Here is a 27,520-nt window from a genome sequence, read left to right as displayed (position 1 = left end):
CATTCCGAAGAAAGGAGATGGTCTTTGCCCTATCCTGGACCTCTGCTACCTAAACAAGTTTATTCACAAGTTTCATTTTGGTAAGGTCACCTTCCCTCTCATTATCCCCTCCTTCCCCAGGGAGGTTGGTTCACGGCTCTCGATATGAAAGATGCATAGTTTCACATAGACACCCACCCACTCATCACTAATTCCTCCCTTTCACAATGGGCAGTGCCCATTATCAATTCTGCATCCTCTCCTTCGGAATCACTTCTGCCCCCATGTCTTCACAAAGGTCTTCACAGTCGTGGCAGCCCACATGTGCTGACTGGGCCATTCCGTTTTCCCTTACCTGGACAACTGGCTTCTTGTGGCACCCTCTTGCTCCCATCTCCTCGCCACTATACGGACTCTCCGCACCCTCCTCAGCAGCTTCAGTATCTGCATCAACTCGGACAAGTCGATCCTCGTCTCTACCCTCATGCTCACTTTCATAGGGGCACGTCTGGACTCTGACTCGGCCCGTACTTTTCTTCCAAAGGATTGCTTTGCCACCCTTACTTCCCTTATTATAACTCCGGCACCGTTCGCAGACACACATCTGTCAGTGCTTCCCTCCTGAGCCATATGGTGGCCTGCACTGCTGTTACACTGTATGCCCACCTTCATATACGTTGCCTTCATCTCTGGCTCCGTACTGTCTATGACCCACAGTTGGAATGACTAAATAGACCACTAATCCTCCCTTCTCCTGTTTTGACTTCCCTCTCTTGGTGGTGCAACCCATCTGCAGTTCTAGTGGGCATCCTGTTTACATCTCTGATGTCCACCACCACTCTCACCACCGATGTTTCGCTGGTAGGCTGGGGTACCCATCTAGACGACTGCATGGCACAGGGCCTTTGGTCAGAGATGCAGAGAAGCACATCAACGTCCTGGAGCTATGGGCGGTCGCCTTGCCTGTCAATCTTTTCTGTCCTTTCTCCGCTCCCACAATGTCCAAATACTGTCAAACAACATGATGGATGTCATATACATCAAAAAACAGGGCAGTGCCAGGTACCCTTCTCTCTGTCCGGAAGCTGTCCATCTTTGGTGTCTCCAACACAAGATCATCCTACATGCAGTGCACCTCCCGGGCACCAGAAACACTCTGGCAGATAGACTCATCCACTCCTTTCATGCCAACTATGAGTGGGAACTCCACAACCTCCTCCCACTCCAGTCTATCTTTTGTCAGTGGGGCACGTCGTGTTGGGACTTCTTCACAATGTCCACAAACCACAAACTTCCCCTCTTCTGTTCCTGAGAGAGCCTGGGCCCGGGCTCACAGGGTGATGTCCTTTTCATTCCTGGATTTCAGATCTCCTCTACACTTCTCCCCCAGGTCCTACGCAAAGTGTTCAGGGACTGCACAATGGTTATCCTCGTGGCTCCCTCCTGGCCTTGCCAACACTGGTACACCGATCTTCTCCAACCCTTCGCTTGCCCCCCATTCCCCTTCCCACCCTCCCAGATCTCCTGATGTGTGACCACAGACAACTGCAGCACCCCCAACCTGCCCCCTCTCCATCTCGTGGCCTGGTATTTGGTTGGAGCTTGCATATAGACTGAGCCTGCTCCGCGCCCATCCGTGACATCCTCACTAACAGCAGGCGCCAATCCACTCAGACCTGTTATGCAGCTAAGTGGAGCCACTTAACTGCCACCATCACATCTCTCTGGACTCCCTTTCCATTCTTGTCCTTCCAGACTATCTTCTTCATCTCCTCTAATCAGGCCTCATTCACTCCTCCATTCATGTTCATGTAGCAGCGCTCAGTGCCTTCCTTCCTCCTGTGGATGGCTTCTCCATCTTTACTCACTTGAAGACCTCCCAGTTCCTCCGGGACCTCCTCAACATCTTTCATCCCATGCAGAAGGCTGCACTGTCTTGTTATCTCTGTTTGGTCCTCTCTGATCTCACCAAGCCACCTTTCAAACCTTTTGCTACCTGCTCCCTCACCTACCTGTCCATGAAGGTAATCTTCTTGGTAGCCATCCCCTCTGCACACCATGTCAGTGAACTAGTGGCCATGATGGTGGACCCACCAGTCATGGTCTTCCACAAGGACAAAGTCTCCTTACGTCTACACCCCAAGTTTGTACCCAAGGCGGCCTCCTCTTTCCACCTCAACCAAAGTATATACCTTCCGGTCTTCTACCCCAAACTCCATACCTCACCCATGGAGCATGCCTTCCACTCCCTCGATGTCTGCAGGGCACTAGCCTTTTATCTCTACTGCACTTGTGCTTTCCATGCATCCTCACAATGACTCTCCAAGTGGATCTCCCACTGCATCGAGACCTGCTATGAGCTCTCTGGCACTCCTCTTCTCCTGGGAGTCATGGTCCACTCCACATGGGCATACACTGCCACATCAGCCTACCTGGCAGGAGATATGTCAAGCTGCTACTTGGTCCTCCTTGGAAGATAGCTAATGTAACACCAATATTTAAAAAGGACTCTAGAGGTGATCCCAGCAATTACAGACCAGTAAGTTTAATGTCAGTATCGGGCAAGTTAGTTGAAACAATAGTAAAGAATAAAATTGTCAGACACATAGAAGAACATAACTTTTTGGGCAAAAGTCAACATAGTTTCTGTAAAGGGAAATCATGTCTTACTAATCAATTAGAGTTCTTTGAAGGGATCAACAAACATATGGACAAGGGGGATTCAGAGGACATAGTGTACTTAGATTTCCAGAAAGCCTTTGACAAGGTCCCTCACCAAAGGCTCTTACGTAAATTAAGTTGTCATGGGATAAGCGGAAAGATCCTTTCATGGACTGAGAACTGGTTAAAAGACAGGGAACAAAGAGTAAGAATAAATGGTAAATTTTCAGAATGGAGAGGGTTAACTAGTGATGTTCCCCACAGGTCAGTCCTAGGACCAATCCTATTCAACTTATTCAAAAATGATCTGGAGAAAGGGGTAAACAGTGAGGTGGCAAAGTTTGCAGATGATACTAAACTGCTCAAGATAGTTAAGACCAAAGTAGACTGTGAAGAACTTCAAAAAGATCTCACAAAACTAAGTGATTGGGCCACAAAATGGCAAATGAAATTTAATGTGGATAAATGTAAAGTAATGCACATTGGAAAAAATTACCCCAACTATACATATAATATGATGGGGGCCATAACTAATCAGTAAAGAGATCTTGGAGTCATCATGGATAGTTCTCTGAAGATATCCACTCAGTGTGCGGCGGCAGTCAAAAAAGCAAACAGGATGTTAGGAGTCATTAAAAAAGGGATAGGGAATAAGACGGAGAATATATAAATCCATGGGTACGCCCACATCTTGAATACTGCGTACAGATGTGGTCTCCTCATCTCAAAAAAGATATACTGGCATTAGAAAAAGTTCAGAGAAGGGCAACTAAAATGATTAGGGGTTTGGAACAGGTCCTATATGAGTAGAGATTAAATAGGTTTAGGATTGGAAAAGAGGAGACTAAGAGGGGATATGATAGAGTTATATAAAATCATGAGTGATGTGGAGAAAGTGAATAAGGAAAAGTTATTTACTTGTTTCCATAATATAAGAACTAGGGGCCACCAAATGAAATTGATGGGCAGCAGGTTTAAAACAAATAAAAGGAAGTTTTTCACACAGTGCACAGTCAACCTGTGGAACTCCTTGCCTGGGGAGGTTGTGAAGGCTAGGACTATAACAGGGTTTAAAAGGAGAACTAGGTAAATTCATGGAGATTAAGTCCATTAATGGCTATTAGCCAGGATGGGTAAAGAATGGTGTCCCTAGCTTCTGTTTGTCAGAGGGTGGAGATGGATGGCAGGAGAGAAATCACTTGATCATTACCTGTTAAGTTCACTACCTCTGGGGCACCTGGCATTGGCCACTGTCAGTAGACAGGATACTGGGCTGGATGGACCTTTGGTCTGACCCAGGATGGCCATTCTTATGTTCTCCATCCACACCTTCTCCACTCACTATGCCATTGCTCCCTCCACAACTGCGGATGCAGCAGTTGGTCATGCTGTCCTACAGACTTGGTCTTTTCGAGAGCCCTCACATCAGCTTCCATGCTGACCACTGTTCGCTACTCTCCTGCCTTTGGAATCCACATAGGGACCAGCACTCGAAGAAGAAGAGAAGGTTACTTACTGTAACTGAAAGTTCTTTGAGATGTGTTGTCCCTATCTGGATTCTAATCCCTCCCTCCTTCTCCTCTGCTCCAGGCTCCATTCTTTACGGGTACGAGGGAACTAGAGTGGTGTCAACTTGCACAGCCTCTTAAAGCCTCAGGCATGCCATGCGGTCAACGCACGTGCGGGTCAATGGATACTACTATGATACCTTTTCTGGCGCATGGTATGCATGCGCACCCACATTTGGAATCCAGATAGGGACCACACATCTCAAAGAACCTTCAGTTACAGTAAGTAACCTCATCTCTCTGGTCCCTAGTCAGCCAAAATATCAGTGGTCTCCTGGAATGCGCTTGCCATAGCAAGCCAGTCTATTCGAGGAGAAGGTAGACTAGATGCATATAGTCCCAATGAAATCATGTACTTCTGTAAGTTCCTACGTATATCAAGAGTACAGTTATTAGACTCCATTTATTGGATGTTTACAGGATGGTGCAATTATTTTGAAGTAGACAAAAGAATCTCCTGGAACATGTAAGCAAGATGGAAGTGTAATTTGCATGCTGGTGCAATTCCTTAATTCTGATTAGAGATGCTCAAATACAGGAGTGAGTCTGAGGCAGAGGGCAGTACAAAGCATGGTAGTCTGTTGCTGTTATAATCTCCTTCTGAGATGGGCTTGTATTGTCTGGGTTGCCTCACTTTTTGAGAGGCAAGATTCAAGAGTGGGAGAAAGACAGTGTCTCAGTATTGCAAACCCCCACATGTTCAGAAGTCATGAGAGAGGCTTAAAAATCCCCCCAAAATCATCAGATAGGCTTAAAAATCATAACATTTTAAAAGAAAACTACTGACTACTGGTTTACCTTTAAGGTGCTCTCGGGTCACATTTTCAAACTTTTCTCTGCAACCATGAGGGCTAGAAATTTCATTCTTTTTCTTTTTTTAATGAAAGCTCAGATCCTCAAATATTTGCATAACTTTGGGAGATAGGGCTTTAAGAAAACCATCAAATATTGTGAGTCTAGTGATGAAATTGCAAGACTTAGCTACACTGGTGTCCATAAATAGGAAGGTGACAGGAGTGGGTGATCAGTTTTTCATCATTTTATTGCTGCTGTGGTTTCATTAAATTGTATTCGTCTATATGATAATGGAATAATTCATTCTTGACACTTTTATAAAGCAAAAGAAAAGAATAAATGGTTTCTGATCAAAAACATTTCACATAAAATGGACCCTAATTCTGGATTACTTTGAGTTGTGGAAATTGATTTATCATCTTATTTACTTGAATATAGTAATTACAGTATAGGAATATGTCAAGTTTGCCCTCAGAAACTGTAAATTGTTTTGTGTTTTTGCCAACAGTTAATGAATATAAAATAAAACATAAACATTTCACATACAAAAAATCATCATAAAAACAGTAAGGGATGTGATGTCTAGAAAAAACAGTCTTGCCATATAAATTTAAACAAAACATTATTAAGGCTCACGTGACCAACATTGAGAATTCCCATATGGACTTATGAACTTTGGTAAATGTGTTAGAAGTCTGATATTTTTCCCACTGAAATTAGTGGCAAAGTTCCTGTTGATTTCACTAGGAGTGGGATCAGTCCTCAAGTTAGTTCTACTAGCTTGACATCTAAGTGAACTATTATTTTTCTAACTTGGATTTTTTGTTCATGTGAAATGTCTTCTTTGATTATTTTTATACTCTGTAGTACTGTAGGAATATGGCTTGTATGGATCTGCATTTTACTTTAAATTATAACAATGAAGGTTTCAAACTAGCTTGACTGCAGGTACAGAATCGACTTTTAATTAGTGGGAAAATAGTGGGGAGAAAGCACTCTGTAGAGCTGTGTGACCCCAAGAACCCCTCAATGCTAACTGGCAGAGGACCCACTTTACTGTAACTCATATCAGGCCTGACACAGTCACTACTCCCAACACACTGTTGTCATATATATATTGAAAAAGTGTCATGTGAGGCATCATATGTAAACTGGTGACATGCTGATCCTGAAAATCATTGCATGATATATGTATGGGTTGTGTACAGAGTTATATATGTATACTGGAAGTATAGTCTTAAAATGTATTTGGGAGGCAGTGCATAAACCAGGCCTGCCCTAGACAAAAGGAACGTGGATTTACCTGTCTGACCAGCTTGATTACAGGCAGAGGACAATGAAAGTACATTTACATATAAGGTAAACAAAGCAATCAAGCTAACAAACAGCAGAGGAAAGAGCTAGTGAGCTCACTAATGGTACGAGTCTGCACCCCTAAGAAGTCTTCCTGGCTCTTGAGACAAAGATACTGGGTTTTGTAAAATATAAGGGGAAGCAAAAAAGTCAGTCTAGTTATCCTGCCTACCAAGGCCTGTGAGAGTTGGGGATCATTTTCCAGGATAGGTTGTAGATCATTGTTGATGCGCTGGAGAGGTTTTAGCTGGGGGCTGTACACGATGGCCAGTGCTGTTCTGTTATTTTCCTTGTAGGGCCTGTCCTGTAGTAGGTGACTTCTGGGTACCCATCTCGCTCTGTCAGACTGTTTCCTCACTTCCCCAGGTGGGTACTGTAGTTTTAAGAATGCTTGATAGAGATCTTGTAGTTGCTTGTCTCTGTTTGAGGGATTGTAGCAAATGCAGTTGTATTTTAGGGCTTGGCTGTAGACAATGGATCATGTGATGTGTCCTGGATGGAAGCTGGAGGCATGTAGGCAAGTATAGTGGTTAGTAGGTTTCCGGTATAGGGTGATGTTTATGTGACCATCACTTATTTGCACTGTAGTGTCCAGAAGTGGAAATCTTGTGTGGACTGGTCCAGGCTGAGGTTGATGGTGGGTAGAAATTGTTGAAATCCAGGTGGAATTCTTCAAGGGCCTCCTTCCCATGGGTCCATATGATGAAGATGTCATCATTGTAGTATAAGTAGAGGAGGGGCGCTAGGGGACAAGAGCTGAGGAAGCGTTGTTCTAAGTCAGCCATAAAAATGTTGGTATACTATGGAGCCATCTGGGTACCCATAGCAGTGCCGCTGACTTGAAGGTATAAGTTGTCCCCAAATCTGAATGGTTGTGGGTGAGGACAAAGTCACAAACCTCAGCCACCAGGTGTGCTATGGCCTCATCAGGGATACTGTTCCTGACAGCTTGTAGTCCATCCTTGTGTGGAACACTGGTGTAAAGAGCTTCTATATCCATGGTGGCCAGGATGGTATTTTCAGGAAGATCACCAATGCATTGTAGTTTTCTCAATGGTGTCTCGAAGATAGCTAGGAGTGCTGAGGAGAGAGTCCAGATAGCCAGATAATCCTGCTGTAAGAGTGCCAATGCTTGAGATGATGGGGTGGTCAGGATTTCCAGGTTTATGAAGCTTGCGTAGCAGATAGAATACCCCTGGTCAGGGCTCTAGGGGTGTGTCTGTGTGTATTTGTTGCCGTGCTGTAGCAGGGAGTTTCTTGAGCATATGATGTAGTTTCTTTTGGTACTCCTCAGTGGGATCAGAGGATAGTGGCCTGTAGAGTGTGGTGTTGGAGAGCTGTCTGGTAGCCTCCTGTCCATAATCTGACCTGTTCTGGGCATGGCTGGGTGGCTGGTTCACTACAAAAGCAATTTTCTCTCTCTCGGTATTGACACCTCCTCATCAATTATTGGGAGTGGACAACATCCACCTTGCCTAAATTGGCCTTCAACATTGGTTCTCCACGTGTAACTCCCTTCTCTTCATGTGCCAATATATATTTATGTCTGTATCTATAATTTTCACTCCATGCATCTGAAGAAGTGGGTTTTTTACCCACGAAAGCTTATGCCCAAATAAATCTGTTCATCTTTAAGGTGCCACCAGACTCCGCATTGTTTCTTTGGAGGCAGTGAACTTAATTTCTGTGAGTGAGTCCTGTCCAAGGGACTGGACACTGCAGAGAGACATCTCTGGGGAACTCGGGAACTGGGATTCACTGATTGTAACCTGCAAGACAAGGTTAAGACTGGCAGAGTCTTGAGTTTACTAGTGAGGTGAACAGTCTGGTGTGGCAAGGAGCTGACACAGTCTAATCTCCAGTGGTGCTCACTCTTTCTGAGGCAGAGGGATAACACAGTGGCTTACAGTTCTGAGCAGTTGTATACAGTATATGTACATGCAAATTAATGGCATCATTTTGGGGAAATTAAGGTGCTGATTCAGCAAGTTATTTAGCATGTGAATAGTCCCCATTGTTGATGGGACTACTCAAATGCTTAAAGGTAAGCACAAGCTCAGGTACCTGCTGAAAGGGATGGAGTGAAGTAACAACTGTACACAAAAAGTCCTTGAAAATGCTTTTCATTTTTACAGTTCATAACCTTTCACAAAATCTTACTCATTTGGTCTAGTATCCTCTCTTTGATCTGTTTTCAGAACTACCATTTTAGTAACAATGGGAGTTCTGTATCTCAGAGTAGTATTGTGAAGGTCAGCTGTTTAGTTACTGACTGTTTATAAAGTGTCTTGAAGATGAAAGTGCTATCTATCCAAAATGGAAATTCTAATCTGAATTACAGCTGTTTACATCTGGAGTAATTCCACTGAAGTCAGTGTAGTTACTCCAGCTTACTTAGATCATAATTTGTTCTTAATTTCCCCACCATACTAATTAGTTAAATGTAAGCTTATGAAATTACATTTAAACCTTTTCATGAGTTTAATATTTTAAGCATCATTTATGGTCTCCGTAATCCTAACAGTTTGCTACCATTGAACATGTTTAGACTAGAAAAATAGGTAGTGTTTTAAATCACATTAGCTAACTTGATTTTAAACAAGAGTTTGCACCTAGTGTGGATAAGGCAAGTTGTGCTAAAAGTATATGGTCACTTTCAAGTTTACCATGACCAACTACCATGATCTTAAATACAACTTGCCCGGTCAACGTTAGATGCAAAATCCTATGTTAAGTCATATTAGTTAAGAAGAGGAAGGATGAGACAGTATTAGGGCACTATCCTGGGTTTTAGAAAGCCTGGGCTCAGTTTCCTTGCTCTACCAAGGACTTCTTGTGTGACCTTGGCCAATTCTGAACCACTTAAAGGAGGGGAAAGTGATCAGGAACAGTCAGCATGGATTCACCAAGGGCAAGTCATGTCTGACTAACCTAATTGCCTTCTATGATGAGATAACCGGCTCTGTGGATGAGAGGAAAGCAGTGGATGTGCTATTTCTGGACTTTAGCAAAGCTTTTGATACAGTCTCCCACAGTATTCTTGCCAGCAAGTTCAAGAAGTATGGGCTGGATGAATGGACGGTAAGGTGGATAGAAAACTGGCTAGATGGTCGGGCTCAACGGGTAGTGATCAATGGTTCCATGTCTAGTTGGCAGCCGGTATCAAGTGGGGTGCCCCAAGGGTCGGTGCTGGGGCCAGTTTTATTCAATATCTTCATTAACGATCTGGAGCATGGTGTAGACTGCACCCTTAGCAAGTTTGCAGATGACACTAAACTGGGAGGAGTGGTTGATACGCTGGAGGGTAGGGATAGGATACAGAGGGACCTAGACAAATTAGAGGATTGGGCCAAAAGAAATCTGATGAGGTTCAACAAGGACAAGTGCAGAGTCCTGCACTTAGGACGGAAGAATCCCATGCACTGCTACAGACTAGGGACCGAATGGCTGGGCAGCAGTTCTGCAGAAAAGGACCTAGGGGTTACGGTGGACGAAAAGCTGAATATGAGTCAACAGTGTGCCCTTGTTGCCAAGAAGGCTAATGGCATTTTGGGTTGTATAAGTAGGGGCATTTCCAGCAGATCGAGGGAAGTGATCATTCCCCTCTATTCAGCACTGGTGAGGCCTCATCTGGAGTACTGTGTCCAGTTTTGGGCCCCACACTACAAGAAGGATGTGGATAAATTGGAGAGAGTCCAGCGGAGGGCAACAAAAATGATTAGGGGGCTGGAACACATGACTTATGAGGAGAGGCTGAGGGAACTGGGATTGTTTAGTCTGCAGAAGAGAAGAATGAGGGGGGATTTGATAGCTGCTTTCAACTACCTGAAAGGGGGTTCCAAAGAGGATGGATCTAGACTGTTCTCAGTGGTAGAAGATGACAGAACAAGGAGTAATGGTCTCAAGTTGCAGAGGGGGAGGTTTAGGTTGGATATTAGGAAAAACTTTTTCACTAGTAGGGTGGTGAAGAACTGGAATGTGTTACCTAGGGAGGTGGTGGAATCTCCTTCCTTAGAGGTTTTTAAGGTCAGGCTTGACAAAGCCCTGGCTGGGATGATTTAGTTGGGTTTGGTCCTGCTTTGAGCAGGGGGTTGGACTAGATGACCTCCTGAGGTCCCTTCCAACCCTGAGATTCTATGATTCTATGATTCTATGAAGACACATAGTCTCTCTGGGCTAGATTCACAAAGGAATTTAGGTGCCACTGGTATTCACACCCCCCCACCCCCTCAACTGCGACCCTGTAGGCACCTTCCGTCACACAGCACCTAAGCTTTTTCAGTAAAAGTTCTCTAGGCACCTATGTTTCTGCCTCTGGGAAAGTGCACTGCTGCTTTGTTCCAGGCATCTTGGACGCCTAAGTCCCAGAGCAATGCATGAACTTCGGGAAGAAAGGCATTCCTCCATCTAACTCTTACCAGTGGGGTCCAGTCTAATAGGCATGCTCTGAGAATGCCTAATGCCACATAAAATAGCTGCAAGGGGAGCCCAATGGTTAGGATACTCACCTGGAATGTGGGAGACCTCCAGTTCAAGTAACCCCTCTACAATATGAGAAGGGATATTAACAGGGATTTGCCACTCTGACATACTCAGGGTACAATCTGGACTGATGAACAGCTGTGTCACCTCAACTTTCTAACCTGGGTTACCTTCTATATTGCTTCACTGTGAGAGCTACCACTCCTGGTCTGCTCTTACACAGCCACCAGCATGTAAGTTACTCCCAGTTATATTGTATGAGTGCTTCCAGTCACTCTTGAATTACACTGCAGAACAGCACCAGAAACTACCAGTTCCAGGCTTTCCCCAGAAATATACATCTTGTACTGCACAGCTCTCTCCTGGACAATACAAGCTCTTATAAAGTCTGTCATTTTATTAATAGAAAATGATATGCACCAAACCTGTTATCCCAAATGGAGTCTCCTAAACACTTCCAAACACAGTGGTTTAGATAAAACAATGCTACAAGTTTATTAACTACAAAGAAAGATTTTAAGCGAATATAAGTAATGAGGCATCAAAGTCAGAATTGGTTACAAGAAAAATAAAAGTAAAATGTAACTAATGTCTAACTTAACAAACTAGAATGAATTCAGAGCAAGGTCTCTCTCACTACTACGAAATTAGATTGATTTTATAGAAGTCGATTTTTAGAAATCGATTTTATACAGTCGATTGCGTATGTCGACACTACACGCGTTAAGTCGGTGGAGTGCATCCTCACTACCATGGCTAGCATCGACTTATGGAGTGGTGCACTGTGGGTCGCTATCTCACAGTTCCTGCAGTCTCCACCGCCCATTGGAATTCTGGGTTAAGCTCCCAATGCCTGATGGGGCAAAAACATTGTTGTGTGGGGTTTTGGGTGCATGTCATCAGTTGCCCCTCCCTCCGTGAAAGCAATGGCAGACAATCATTTTGCGCCTTTTTTCCTGGGTTACCCGTGCAGACGCCATACCACGGTAAGCATGGAACCCGCTCAGCTCACTGTCACCGCTGCTGTTGTGGGCAAGTCTACTGTGGGGGCTGCTGTGATCCAAGTAGCCAATGCAATCATTGACGTTCTGTTATCAAGGGTAGTGACTCTGGGAAATGTGCGGGCCTTTTTAGATTTTAGGTGCATCATATTCCTGTCCTTTGTCGCTGGTGAAGAAGTCTTGCAGCTGTACATTCCAGTCCGGTCAGCGCTGTAACACCCCATAGCACGTCTGTGGTTGACACATGTAACAGCCCCAGGGCTCTTGCTCTTTTGCCTTGGCTGAGGTACCTTGTCCTACCCAGACCTCCAAGCATTTGACACAAAAGCACCTGCAGCAGCTGGCATTGCTACACAGCAGCAGCTTCTTGCCTTCGCAGCAGACGGTGCAGTAGGACTGCTAACCGTCGTCATTCACCACTTCCACTGCAACTCTGTTCTCCTGCTCCCCAGCAATGAGCTTGGGGGATCCGTACTGGTCCTCCTGGGTGCTGCTGGCAGCAGAAGGTGCAGTAGGACTGCTAACTGTCGTCATCCACCACTTCTGCTGCAACTCTGCTCTCCTGATCTCCTGCTCCCCAGCGACGAGCTTGGGGGATCCGTACTGGTCCTCCTAGGTGCTACTGGCAGCAGATGGTGGAGTAGGACTGGTAACCATCCTCGTCAGACATGTAGCTTGGCCGGGGGTTCTGGGAACATCTTCCCTGCCTGGATCCTAGCAACCTCCAGGGCATGGTGTACGGCTCCATCACTTCCCCTGCAACTCTGCTCTCCTGCTCCCCAGCGACGAGCTTGGGGGATCCATTCATGAAGCCTGGACAGTAGTAAGGAGCAGTTCAACTATAGGGTGAGCATGTGCCGAATGGTGGTAGAATGTGCCTTTGGACATTTAAAAGCTCACTGGCCCTGTTGGTCAGACCTCAGCACAACCAACATTCCCATTGTTATTGCTGTTTGCTGTGTGTTCCATAATATCTGTGAGAGTAAGGTGGAGACGTCTATGGCAGGGTGAGAGGTTGAGGCAAATCGCCTGGCATCCGATTTTGAGCAGCCAGACACCAGGGCAATTAGAAGAGCACAGCAAGGCGTGCTTGCACATCAGAGAGGCTTTGAAAACCAGTTTCATGACTGGCCAGGCTTCGGTGTGACAGTTGTGTGTGTTTCTCCTTGATGCAAACCTGCCCCCTTTGTTGATTTTAATTCCCTGAAAGCCAACCACCCTCCTCCCTTTGAAATAAAGTAACTATTGTTTTGAAGCCATGCATTCTTTCTTTATTAATTTTTTAAAAATGAGATAACGGACAAGGTAGCCCAGGTGGGGTGGGGGAGGAGGGAAGGACAAGGCCACATTGCTTATTGTAACCACACTAAAAATCAAACTGTTTGAATGACAGTCTTCTGTTTCTTGGGCCATCCTCTGGAGTGGAATGGCTGGGTGCCCGGAGCCTCCCCACCCGCATTCTTGGGCGTCTGGGTGAGCAGGCTATGGAACATGGGGAGGAGGGTAGGCGGTTATACAGTGGATGCAGTGGGGGTCTGTGCTCTTGTTGGCTTTCCTGCAGCTCCAACAGATGCTTCATCCTGTTCTTTTGCTCCCCCATTAGCCTCAGCATTGCATCCTGCCTCCACTCTTCATGGTCACTTAATTCTTTCCTGGCCTCTGCCACTGAATGCCTCCATGCATTAAGCTGTGCCCTATCAGTGTGGGAGGACTGCATGAGCTTGGAAATCATGTCATTGCAAGTACATTTTTTTCGCCTTCTAATCTGCAATAACCTCAGGGATGGAGATGATAGGGGGAGGGAAGAAACAATCTACGCTCTATGATTCTGGGGGGACTGCATGGTCACCTGTGCTGCTGAGTTCGCCATGCTGACCAAATAGGAAATGAAATTCAAAAGTTCCTGGGGCTTTTCCTGTATACCTGGCTAGTGCATTGGAGTTCAAAGTGCTGTCCAGAGCGGTCACAATGGAGCACTCTGGGCTATCTCCTGGAGGCCAATACCGTCAATTTGCGTGCGCACTACCCTAAATTCGACCCAGCAAAGTCGATTTTAGCGCTACTCCCCTCACCAGGGAGGAGTACAGAAGTCAGTTTTAAGAGCCCTTTAGGTCGACGAAATGGGGTTGGTAGGTTGATTTTTTAATCGACTGGTGTCGTGGATTCCATGGGCAGAGAGAAAGGGAGGAATGGTTTGGGGCGTCTGCCCTCCCTTTTTATATTCTTTCCCTTCTTTGAGAAGCATTTCCAGCTGAGATTCAGGAGACACAAAGTCTCTGTGGCTGGGAACTCCAAGTTGTTTCTTTTTAACATATAGATTTTTCACCCATGTCCCTTTTCCTGACAATGAATAGTCACTTAAACAAGTGATAGCACATTTGGTCTGTTTATACCTGGCTGAGGTGTCAGCTTGTCTTTTGTCCCCGAGGAACTGTTTTGGTCGCTCCCCAGACTTGGATTATGTCTTAGAAACACCATACAGTGCAACTTATACATTCACATACAGCATTGCCACACATTTTATCAGAACAATATTGACCAGTGAGTTATGAGTTTCCAAATGATACCACACAAGGCATACTTGTACCAAGATTATCACAATAGCATGTAAGGAGTGAATACAGGGGTACAGACTGTCACAGCCACCTCTAAGATGAGTGCCCTAGCCATTGAGCTATGAGATATAGACTCCAAAGCCAGAAACTATAATTGCAATCATCTAGTCTGTCCTCCTGTCTAACACAGGCCGTAGAGCTTCCCCCAAATAATTCCTACAGCATATCTTTTAGAAAAACATCCAATCTTAATTTAAAAATGGTCAGTGATGGGAGAATCCACCACAGCCCTTGGTAAGTTGTTCAAAAGGTTAATTACCCTCACTGTCAAAAATGTATGCCTTATTTCCTGTCTGAATTTTTCTAGTTTCAACTTCCAGGCATTGGATGATGTTATACCTTTCTCTGCTAGCCAGATTAAAGAGCCCATTATTAAATATTTGTTCCCCAAGTAGATACTTGAGTGGCAAGTGGTAATCAAGCTACTCCTTAACATTCTCTTTATCATCTCCCTCTATAAAGCATGCTTTCTAATCCTTTAATCACGCTCATGGCTCTTCTCTGAACCCTCTCCAATGTATCAACATTTTTCTTGAATTGTAAGCATCAGAAGTGGACACAGTACTCTAGTAGCGGTCACCCCCATGTCAAATTATAGTGGTGTTTGACTAATATATGCAGGTTAGCATATATAAAATCATATTAATAATATGTATCATCAACACCATATATATATATGCATTAAACACCAATAACATTAAGCACAAATATTGTAACAGCGATATAGCCTAAACTACCCTAAACCACAATCCTGTTCACTTATGCTAAATATCCCATAACTCTTTGCATTTATGGTGTAAGCATTTGGCACAAGCAGATAGAAAATCAAAATCAAGATACATTCATTCTAAGTCTTAGTACAATCTAGGAAAGTACCTTCACAGATCTGTACCTGGAATGTATGTTTTCAAAACAAAGATAAGGGATACACAATGGTACCAGAAAAACAAGGTAAAAAGCTGATTGGTTAAATCTAGTTTCAGATGACATATACGGTACCTTTTATTGGTAAAGAAGTAAGATATAAAAAGATGGCTTTAGGGATGTAACTTTGAGAAGCGCACCTTCTGTGTAAAGTGAATATAATATCGCTACACTGGATGGCTTCTCAGAGACTGGTATCGTATAGAATCTTTTCTTGTACCATATTAATAAAACCTGACTGATGTTGGTAATTTGGTCTCTTGAGTATATTTCATAATGAACCAACGTGTGGTCAAGCAATTGACTATACAATTTATCAACAAGGTAAAATAACTTTTCTACTCCTACTAAAGATTCCCATTTATGCATCCCAGGATCACGTTAGTTCTTTTGGCCACAGGGTCACATGTTAAGAGCTCATGTTCAGCTGATTATCCACCACAACCCCCGAATCTTTTTCAGAGTCACTGCTTCCCAAGATAGAGTCCCTCATTCTGTAAGTATGGCCTATATTCTTTGTTTGTAGATGTAGATGTTTACATTTAGACTATTAAAACACATAGTGTTTGCTCACACCCAGTTTACCAAGTGATCCAGATCACTCTGAATCAGTGACTTGTCATCATCATTATTTACTACTTCCCCAATTTTTGAGTCATCTGCAAACTTTATCAGTGATGATATTAAATAGTGTAGGGACAAGAACTAATCTCTGTGGGACCCCACTGGAAACACACTATATTAATGATCAACAAAGAGTCCTGTGGCACCTTAAAGCCTAACTGATGTATTGGAGCATAAGCTTTCGTGGGTGAATACCCACTTAGTCAGATGCATGTAATGGAAATTTCCAGAAGCAGGTATAAATATGCAGGCAAGAATCAGTCTGGAGATAACGAGGTTAGTTCAATCACGGGAGCCGTCATATCAACACTGATACCTTTATCAACCAAACTTGTAATCTCATCAAAAAAATATCAAATTAGTTTGACAGGATCTATTTTCCATAAACCCATGTTGATTTTCATTAATTACATTACCCTCCTCTGACTATTTATTTATTGAGTTCTTATCTTTTCTGGGATCAATGTCAGATTGACAGGCTTATAATTATCTGGGTCACCCCATTTATCCTTTTAAAAAATTGGCACATTAACTTTTTTCCTGTTTTCAGGAACTTTCACAGATCTCCAATACTTACTGAAAATCAACATTAATGGGCCAGCAAGCTCCTCAGCCAGCTTTGTTAAAACTCTTACATGAAAATTATCTGAACCTGTTGATTTAAAAATGTCTAGTAACTTCTGTTTAACATCTTCCAAGAATACAAGTGGACTGGGAAGAGTGCTATCACCATATGATGAGACTATATCATCTGTATTTTCCCCAAATGCAGAACTAAAATATTTATTGAGCACTTCTGCCTTTTCTACATTATTATTGATAATTCTACAATTTCCATCTAGTAATGGACCAATAACATTGCCAGGATTCATTTTGTTCTTAATATATTTTAAAAACTCCTTGTTGTCCTTAACTCTGCTGGCCTTAGAGGTCTCCTTGTGTCCCTTGGCTTCCCTTATCAATTTTCTACAATTCATAACTTTTGATTTATATTCATTACTATCAACTTCTCCTTTCTTCCATTTGTTAATTTAAAAAAAAATGTTTAGCTGCCTTCACTTTCCCACTAAATCAGCACAGCCTTCTTCCTTAGTTGTGGAATTATGGCTTTCCGGGCATCTGGTAAGGTGTTCTTAAATGATTCTCAATTATCATTCAAATTTTTCTGATTTAAATTTTTTCTGCCAGCTGATTTGGCTAGAATTATTTCAGCTTTGTGAAATTGATCCTATTAAAACACCAGATATATATACTTCTGTCCTGGACTTTACTGTGCTTGCCCATTTTGACAGGGGCCAAAGCTACCATTAATTTTTAGTTCTGTGATCAGTTCCTCTTTATAACGGACAAGGTCTAATAAAGAACTCCTCCATGGTGATTGCAATACTTTTTGATTTGGGAAATTTTTGTCTCTAATGTTTAGAAATTCCAAGGATGTTTTGGAACTGACAGAATGAGACCTTCAGCATATGTCACTCAAACTTAGGACCTCCATAATCATGTAGCTTTTTCCCTATACATAATAGATAGGTGGTTACGGAGGCTGTCTTCCTGTTCCCTAGTGTGATTTGGTGGGCTGTAGCAGACACCAAGTAATACCCCAGCTTTATTTGTTAGAACATTCATCCATAAGCATTCAAGATCATTTTCTTCTTAGTTATCAGTGACTCAGAAACAGGTAATGCGATTTTTGACAAAGGGCCACTCCCCCTTCCATTCTGCCCACTCAATCTTGTCTAAATAGGTAATAAACATTTCAGTGGTGTGAATAATCTCACTAGTTTTCAGTAATACCAACTAGGTTGAATTTATGCTCATAAACGAGCAATTCCAATTCTTCTTCAAGTGATTGTTCATGTGCATTCCACAATAAGTGTGCGTTCTTGCCATGTGCACTGGTGCTGGAAGTTTTTCCCCTAGCAGAACCTGTAGGGGAGCGCCCCTAGCGATCCCTGGAGTGGTGCCTCTATGGCGTGGTATAAAGGATGCTATGTGCTCCCCCCACCCTCAGTTTCTTCTTGCCGCCAGTGAAGGTGCATCGGAACTGCTCTGGTCCAGCTTGGCCGCAGCTTCCCAAATAAACATCAAGGAGCTCAGGGCGGTCTGTCTGGCATGCGTGGCCTTCCGCTCGCACCTGGAGGGCAGAGTGGTCAGGGTTCTCATGGACAACATGGCCTCGATGTTTTACATCAACAGGCAAGGCGGGGCCCGCTCCTCTGCCCTCTGCCAGGAAGCCCTCGGACTGTGTATAGCCCACAATATTTGGCTACAAGCCCACTATTTACTGGGCACCCGGAACTCATGAGCGGATCACCTGAGCTGACACTTCTCCTCTCTGTACAAGTGGTCACTACACCCAGAGGTGGTGCACAGGATTTTCCAAAAGTGGGGCACTCCCCAGGTGGACCTGTTAATGACATGGCAGAACCGCTGGTGTCCCCGCTTCTGCTCTGGGGGATTTGGGCATGGGTGCCATCTCCGATGGCTTCCTCCTATCCTGGTTGGGCCAGCTTCTCTATGCCTTCCCCCAAATCCCGCTGATCGGCAAGGTCTTGGAGAAGATAAAAACGGACATTTGTACAGGACTCTCACGAGCCTGGCTGTAGCCCCATCCAGCCCGGACCTGCTCTCCCAGGACCAGGGCCACCTCCTCCACCCCAACTTAGTGGCACTCCACCACATGGCGTGGCTGCTCAATTGTTAGGCTGGGAGGAAAGGACGTGCTCGGCAGGGGTTCTCCTGGAAAGCAGACAGCCCTCCACACATCAGGCCTACCTGGCAAAGTGGTCTCGGTTTTCCCGGTGGGCAGCTGATCGGGGCGTGTCACCTATGGCTGCTCTGATCCAGCTCATTTTAGACTACCTCCTTCACCTTAGAGCCCAGGGCCTAGTGTCAAGGTGCACTTGGAGGCCATATCGGCCTTCCACCCATGCTGGCCGATTCCTCCAGGGATCCTCCAGGGATTGGATCGTCTTTTCCCGTATGTTAGGCCCCCAGTCCCGCAGTGGGACCTGAACTTGGTGCTGGCCTGGTTGACGGGTCCCCCGTTTGAGCCGCTAACCACATGTTCCTGGTCACACCTCTTGTGGAAGGTAGCCTTCCTGGTGGCGATCACGTCAGCTAGACGGGTCTCAGAGCTTAGGACCCTGACCTCCAAGCCCCCATACATGGTGTTCCACAAGGATAAGGTCCAGCTCCAACCGCATCCTTCGTTCCTCCCCAAGGTGGTCTCCACCTACCACATGGGTCAGGACATCTTCCTGCCGGTGCTCTGTCCCAAGCCCCATGCATCCAGTGAAGAGTGCCACCTCCACATGCTGGAAGTGAGATGGGCTCTGGCTTTTTACCTGGAACGTACTAAGCCATTCAGGAAGTCCTTGCAGCTGTTCATCGCCTTGGCTGAACGCATGAGAGGTTGGCCGATTTTCACTCAGCAGCTCTCCAACTGGATCACCTTGTGTATTTGTACCTGTTACGACCTGGAGGGAGTCCTCCCCGTGGCCAATTGTGAGGGCACACTAGACTAGAGCGCAAGCCTCGTCAGCTGCCTTTTTATTCCATGTTCCCATTCAGGACATTTGTAGGGCTGCCACATGGTCTTCAGTTCACATGTTCGCATTATGTGATTGTCTCCCAAACCAGGGAGGATGCCGGGTTCGGCAGGGCTGTACTCTGTCCAGAGAGTCTCTGAACTCCTACCCACCTCCAACAGATATAGCTTGGAATCACCTATTGTGGAATGCACATGAGCAATCACTCAAAGAAGAAAAGACGGTTGCCTTTTCCGTAACTGGTGTTCTTCGAGATGTGTTGCTCATGTTCATTCCACATCCCGCCCTCCTTCCCCTCTGTCGGAGTTGTCTGGCAATACACAAATGCAAGAAGCCTGGAACACAAGCAGGGAGAACTGGAAGTCCTGGCACAGTCAAGGAATTATGATGTGATTGGAATAACAGAGACTTGGTGAGATAACTCACATGACTGAAGTACTGTCATGGATGGATATAAACTGTTCAGAAAGGACAGGCAGGGCAGAAAAGGTGGGGGAGTTGCATTGTATGTAAGAGAGCAGTATGACTGCTCAGAGCTCCACTATGAAACTACAGAAAAACCTGAGAGTCTCTGGATTAAGTTTAGAAGTGTGAGCAACAAGGGTGATGTCATGGTGGGGGTCTGCTATAAACCAACAGACCAGGGGGGTGAGGTGGAAGAGGCTTTCTTCTGGCAACTAACAGAAGTTACTAGATCACAGGCCCTGGTTCTCATGGGAGACTTCAATCACCCTGATATCTGCTGGGAGAGCAATACAGCGGTGCACAGACAATCCAGGAAGTTTTTGGAAAGTTAGGGGACAATTTCCTGGTACAAGTGCTGGAGGAACCAAGTAGGGGCAGAGCTCTTCTTGACCTGCTGCTCACAAACAGGGAAGAATTAGTAGGGGAAGCAAAAGTGGATAGGAACCCGGGAGGCAGTGACCATGAGATGGTCAAGTTCAGGATCCTGACACAAGGAAGAAAGGAGAGCAGCAGAATACGGACCCTGGACTTCAGAAAAGCAGACTTTGACTCCCTCAGGGAACTGATGGGCAGGATCCCCTGGGAAAATAACATGAGGGGGAAAGGAGTCCAGCAGAGCTGGCTGTATTTTAAAGAATCCTTATTGAGGTTGCAGGCAAAAAAACATCCCGATGTGTAAAAAGAATAGTAAATATGGCAGGCGACCAGCTTGGCTTAACAGTGAAATCCTTACTGATCTTAAACGCAAAAAATAAGCTTACAAGAACTGGAAGATTGGAGAAATGACCAGAGAGGAGTATAAAAATATTGCTTAGGCATGCAGGAATGAAATCAGGAAGGCCAAATCACACTTGGAGTTGCAGCTCGCAAGAGATGTTAAGAGTAACAAGAAGGGTTTCTTCAGGTATGTTAGCAACAAGAAGAAGGTCAAGGAAAGTGTGGGCCCCTTACTGAATGAGGGAGGCAACCTAGTGACAGAGGATGTGGAAAAAGCTAATGTACTCAATGCTTTTTTTTGCCTCTGTCTTCACAAACAAGGTCAGCTTTTGATATGGTGTCCCACAGTATTCTTGCCGGCAAGTTAAAGAAGTATGGGCTGGATGAATGGACTATAAGGTGGATAGAAAGCTGCCTAGATCGTTGGGTTCAACGGGTATTCATCAATGGCTCCACATCTAGTTGGCAGCCGGTATCAAGCGGAGTGCCCCAAGGGTCGGTTCTGGGGCTAGTTTTGTTCAATATCTTCATTAATGATCTGGAGAATGGTGTGGACTGCACCCTCAGCAAATTTGCAGATGACACTAAGCTGGGAGGAGTGGTAAATATGCTGGAGAGTAGGGATAGGATACAGAAGGACCTAGACAAATTAGAGAATTGGGCCAAATGAAATCTGATGAGGTTCAACAAGGACAGGTGCAGAGTCCTGCACTTAGGACAGAAGAATCCCATGCACTCCTACAAACTAGGGACCAAATGGCTAGGCAGCAGTTCTGCAGAAAAGGACGTAGGGATTACAGTGGATGAGAAGCTGGATATGAGTCAACAGTGTGCCTTTGTTGCCAAGAAGGCTAATGGCATTTTGGGCTGTATAAGTAGGAGCATTGCCAGCAGATCAAGGGACGTGATCATTCCCCTGTATTCGACATTGGTGAGGCCTCATCTGGAGTACTATGTCCAGTTTTGGGCCCCACACTACAAGAAGGATGTGGAAAAATTGGAAAGAGTCCAGCGGAGGGCAACAAAAATGATTAGAGGGCTAGAGCACATGACTTATGAGGAGAGGCTGAGGGAACTGGGATTGTTTGGTCTGCAGAAGAGAAGAATGACTGGTGGTTAGATTACTCCCCTAGGCTGCAGGAGACTTATGGTCCAGTCCTCCTACTCCAGTGGCTTGAATTATTTAATTCAAAGTGCAGCAGCTTCAACAGGAGAGACTGAGGGAGACCCAGATCAGAATGTCCTATAGCTCTTCATTCACAGAATAAGAAACCTGAGCACCAGTTCAGGTTTTGTGAATCCCAGTGAATTTCTAGGTGCTTAAAAGTGAGGTATAGTTGTGCACAGCATCACAGTGCCTAAATGCCTTTGTGAATCTCACGCTCTGTCCCTCAGGTCCCCAGCTATCAAATGGAAGAATAGTACCGCCCTATCTCACAGGGATGCTGTGAGGTAAAAATACATTTTGAAAGATTGTGAAGTCCTCAGATGCTATTGTAATGAGGTCACATAACTACTTTAGATAGAAAACATAATAGCTAACATATTGAAACACAACCTGTTTTTCTAGTCTAGACATGGACTGTACATGTAAGATACAGTTTGCAGGGGAGAGGCTTAAGGTGATGGCTGACAACCACACAGGTGTGAGATCCTTGACAATTGGTTTCCCATTGTCAAGCTCTGCAGTGCCCTCTACTCTGCCCCCATTCTCACATTCATCCACTTATTAGTTAGTTGCTCTAACAATCACCTATATGCCTTCTTCCACATGGTCCACTATGCATGGTCAAGCCTTCCTGAGCTCATCCTCCAAGCCTCAACCTGTTCACATATAAGTCCTTCTTAAACACCTATTTCTGTTGTTACCCATAATTAATCTCATTGATTTGTATAGAAAATCCATTTTATAGTTGCCCTTCTTTGAAGTATGTTTACTTTGCTGTTTGTCCATCAATGAACTTTTCAAGGCATGCATCACCACTTCTTATGTGTCCAGAAAATGCCTAGCACATCATGGGTGCTATTATAAACATATAATAATCTCCAGAACAATAGAATGTTATAATGGATGTGAGAGCTCTCCCAATGTTTAGGTACTTACTTACACAAAACTGAGTTAATGGGAATGGTATGTTTTGCAAACAGTTACTGGATTTTTTAACACAAAGGTCTGTTTCCATTCACATATGGTACAACAGGTACACACATTTTTTTCAGAATCATTCATTGTGTCCTGCCCTGAAAATTCTGCCTACAAATTCATAGTTCCAAATTATGCCGATGCCAATTGCAATTCCTTAGTTAAAGTGGAATTCTGTGTTGCATTTAAAGCAGGGATATTAATAAAGAATTTTTACAAAGAAACATTTATCTAATTCTAGTCAATACTTCACTTGGAAACAAATCCTATTCTTAGCATACAGCTTGATAACCAGATGTGTGCTTAGGAGATCTTCATGTACAGTGGGAGAAAGAATTCTTACTCATGTTTACCGAGCAGCAGCTGAGCTGTTTCACAATTGCTGCTGCATAAACCTATGTTCTTCTTCAAGTGATGTACTCGAGATTCTTTTTTAATAGCAATGTTGTTTCAATGGCTGTGCTCTGCATGCCTTCACATCCAGTGCAGTCTCATGAGAGACAGTTGAAATAGGGAGTAGACTCCCTGCTTCAACTCAGAGCAATGGAAGAAGTGTCCATTCAATCCATTAGAATTCACAGGAAAGGGCTTTCATTCCCATTACTTCCTACTTCCAAACAAGAAAGGGGTTGGAGACCCAGCCTCAATCTTTGCGGTCTCAATATGTTTATTCATCATTTCCGTGTCATCAGCTAGCTTCCATAATACCTTCCCTGGATACTCTGGACCAATTCATAGCTCTCTACCTTCAAGATGCTTACTTTCATACCTGCATCCTCCCAGCTCACAGAAAGTACCAGAGATTCCTGGTAGAGCCACCTCAATACCAATACAGAGTCCTGCCTTTTGGCTTCTCAGGAGCTCTTCAGATCTTCACTGAAGTCCTGGCTGTAATGATTGCACATCTTTGTAGATGAGGAATACAGGTTTATCTTTATGTAGATGACTTGGTGGTTCAGGCAAAATCCCTACAGGAGGTAACCGACTCAACTTATTAGAATAATAGAATCATAGAAGATTAGGATTGGAAGAGACCTCAGGAGGTCATCTAGTCCAACCCCCTGCTCAAAGCAGGACTGACCCCAACTAAATCATCCCAGCCAGGCTTTGTCAAGGATGGAGATGTCTAAGGATGGAGATTCCACCACCTCCCTAGGTAACTCATTCCAGTGCTTCTCCACCCTCCTAGTGAAATAGTTTTTCCTAATATCCAACCTAAACCTCCCCCACTGCAACTGGAGACCATTGCTCCGTGTTCTGTCATCTGCTACCACTGAGAACAGCTGAGCTCCATCCTCTTTGGAACCCGCCTTCAGACAGTTGAAGGCTGCTATCAAATCCCCCCTACTCTTCTCTTCTGCAGACTAAACAAGCCCAGTTCCCTCAGCCTCTCCTCATAAGTCATGTGCCCCACCCCATAATAGTCATTGCTCTCCGCTGGACTCTCTCCAATTTGTCCATATCCTTTCTGTAGTGGGGCGCCCAAAACTGGGCCTCACCAGTGCGGAATAGAAGGGAATAATCACTTCCCTTGATCTGCTGGCAGTGCTACTACTAATGCAGCACAAAATGCCGTTAGCCTTCTTGGCAACAAGGGCACACTGTTGACTCATATCTAGCTTCTCATCCACTGTAATCCCCAGGTCTTTTTCTGCAGAACTGCCACTTAGCCAGTCAGTCCCCAGCCTGTAGCAGTGCATGGGATTCTTCCATCTTAAGTGCAGGACTTTGCACTTGTCCTTGTTGAACCTCATCAGATTTCTTTTGGCCCAATCCTCCAATTTGTCTAGGTCACTCTGGACCCTATCCATACCCTCCAGCTTATCTACCTCTCCCCCAAGTTTAGTGTCATCTGGAAACTTGCTGAAGGTGCAATCCATCCCATTATCCAGATCATTAATGAAGATGTTAAACAAAACTGGCCCTAGGACCGACCCTTGGGGCACTCCGCTTGATACCGGCTGCCAACTGATGGATTATATCCTCCATCTGTTTACCTCACTGGGGCTAAATGTCAACAAGGAAAAATTCACTTTGGCCCTGACTGAGACCAGGGAGTTCATTGGGGCCATATTAAATTCCAAATGATGATAGGTCAGAGCATTTTGGACACTTCCCAGAACATCAATGAGATGTGCCTCAAAGTCATGTGACACATGGCAGCATGTGCTTTGTTACACAGCATGCCATACTTTGCCTTTAGCCTCTGCAAGGGTAGCTGAGATCAGCATATCTACCAAACAGACACAGCATGAACCTGTTGGTCACAGTTAATCTAGAAGTCCTATTCTCATTAAATTGCTAGACAGAACCACTTCAGCTGTGCAATGGAATTCCTTTCTTGGTGCCTCTTCCTACCTGGGCTTTGGTGATGGATGTCTACACAGAAGCATGGGAAGCTCATCTTGACCAACTCAGGATTCAATTATTATGGTCTCCATGGAAAGCCATGCTACATATAAATGTCCTGGAGTTCAGAGCCATATGATTGGCATGCAAAACCTTTCTACCCCTTTTCCAAGGCCTCACCATTCAAATGCTGACAGATAACATCACTGCAATGTACTATATCAACAAACGTGGTCAGGGAGGGGACACATTTCTCCCTCTCTCCCCCAACACACAGTGTGTCAAGAGACAACACAACTTTGGAACTGGTGTATACTTCACCATTTTACACCAGTAGCCCACTGTCTGCTTGGGCAACAAAACCACCTAGTGGATCAACTCAGCAAGGATTTTTCAGTGAATCACAAATGGTCCCTCAATGACTCAGTCCTCCATGACATCATCTTCAGGTGGGTTTCTCTATTTGCTATACACCTCAAAAACAAATGTCAGACATTTTTCTCCAGAGGGGGCACAAGCCTGGGTTCGCTAACAGAAGCTTTTCTTCTCCCCTGGGCACTATTCTGTGCCTTCCCACGGATTTCTCTGATACCCAGAGTTCTTAGAAAAATACAACAGAATGCAGGCCACATGATCATGGTAGCCCCAGCATGGCCCTGGCAGTTTTGGTTCTCCATCCTGGTGAATCTATCAGCCTGTTTGACAATTGCCTTACACCTTCTCTTCCCATAACTAAGGCCAGATCCTTCAACCAGCTCCAGCAGGACCACCCAGGTGGTGGCTGGATGACTTCATTAGAGAGAAGCTGCTTATCTGAATTCAAAAACATCTTGTTACAAAGCAGAAAAATCTTCAGTCAGAATGACCTAGAGTGCTAAATGGAGGAGATTTTCTATTGTGGTGGTTCAGCAGCAGCTTTTGCCATTGGCAACCTCAGTCCTGGCTGTTTTGAACTCTTTGCTTACCTGAAGCAATCTAGACTTCATCAGTTCAATCAGGGTACATTTAACAGTGATCTCAGCAAATAACCCTCCAGTTCACTATATTTACACATCCCCTGATGGGGAGATTTTTTAAGGATTTCACCCATGTCTTCCCATCTGTTGGTTAGCGTCCCTCTTCCTGTGAATTCAACTTAGCTGTCATTCAGTTAATAGGACCCAACCCCCTTTGTACTCATGACAACCTGCTTTCTTTACTACCTGTTAATAAAAATGGCCTTTCTGATGGCTACTACTTCAGTTAGGAGAGTGGCAGAAATTCAGGCCCTTATGCCGGTCCCACTTTACACCATATTTCATAAAGACAAGGTCAAACTTAGGCCATACCCCAAGTTCCTTCTTAAGGTAGGCTTGGATTTTCACCTCAGTCATATCTATCTATCTACTAGTTTTTCCCAAAAACTTCATTCCACCCCAGGCAAAACAAAACGTCATATCCTAGACTTGATGAGGCTTTATCCTTTCATTTGGAAGTCATTTAGATCCTCTCCCAGACTGTTTGTGGCTTTCACAAAAAAGGTTACAGGGCAACCTATTTCCACCCAGAGGTTATCTAAATGGGTTTCAGATTGTATTAAGAATTTCTGTCAGATAGCTAAGAAGTATTATCCAAGTTACGTTAGAACCCATTCCACTAAGGCTCAGGCAGTCTCTGCCGCTTGCTTGGGTAATATACTAATATCTGAAATATGCAGGGTGAAACCTGTAACTCTGTTAATACATTTACTTCCCATTATTCCCTGGTACAGACTTCCAGATTGAATAGCCAACTCTGATAGCGCAGTCCTGCAGTCACTCTTTAAGTAGGACGTCTCTTTCCACCTCCAGGCTTGAGATAACTGCTTGCTAGTCACCAAGAGTGGAAGCTGTATGGGCAATCACTCAAAGAAAGAATGGTTACTTTACAATACTGTGGTTCTTCGAGATATGTTGACCCATAAAAGTTCCATGGCCTACTCTTCTTCCCTAAGGACTAATTCAGAGTCCTATCCATATGGGATTCTTACTGGTAAAGAAGTGAATTGCAGTTGAGGCTCCTTTATACCCTCAGCTATGGTGGTTGTGAGGTTATGCAAGTGCACACATGGCCCCAGTGGAATTGCTATTCAAAAATAATCTGATCTCACATGAATGAGATGCATGCATACCTAGAATGGAATCTGTATGGTCAACACATCTTGAAGAACCACAGTCATAGGTGCCAACTCTGTGGGTGCTCCGGGGCTGGAGCACCCCTGGGGAAAAATTCGCGGGTGGTCCGCACCAACCGACAGCTAAGCTCCCCCATCCTT

At 44.6% G+C, this 27,520-nt stretch overlaps 1 protein-coding gene across 1 annotated transcript in view; it reads left to right on the top strand.

Annotated features, from left to right (window-relative positions):
* EML6 (EMAP like 6) overlaps window positions 1-27,520 on the top strand; it is a 374,873-nt gene that overhangs the window by 229,963 nt on the left and 117,390 nt on the right. The gene's annotated exons all lie outside the window — the stretch shown is intronic.

This window comes from Mauremys reevesii, linkage group 3 (assembly GCF_016161935.1).
Source record: "Mauremys reevesii isolate NIE-2019 linkage group 3, ASM1616193v1, whole genome shotgun sequence".
Lineage (NCBI taxonomy): Eukaryota > Metazoa > Chordata > Testudines > Geoemydidae > Mauremys > Mauremys reevesii.
Note: the sequence above shows the minus strand (reverse complement) of the source record. Positions and strands in the feature narration are given on the sequence as shown.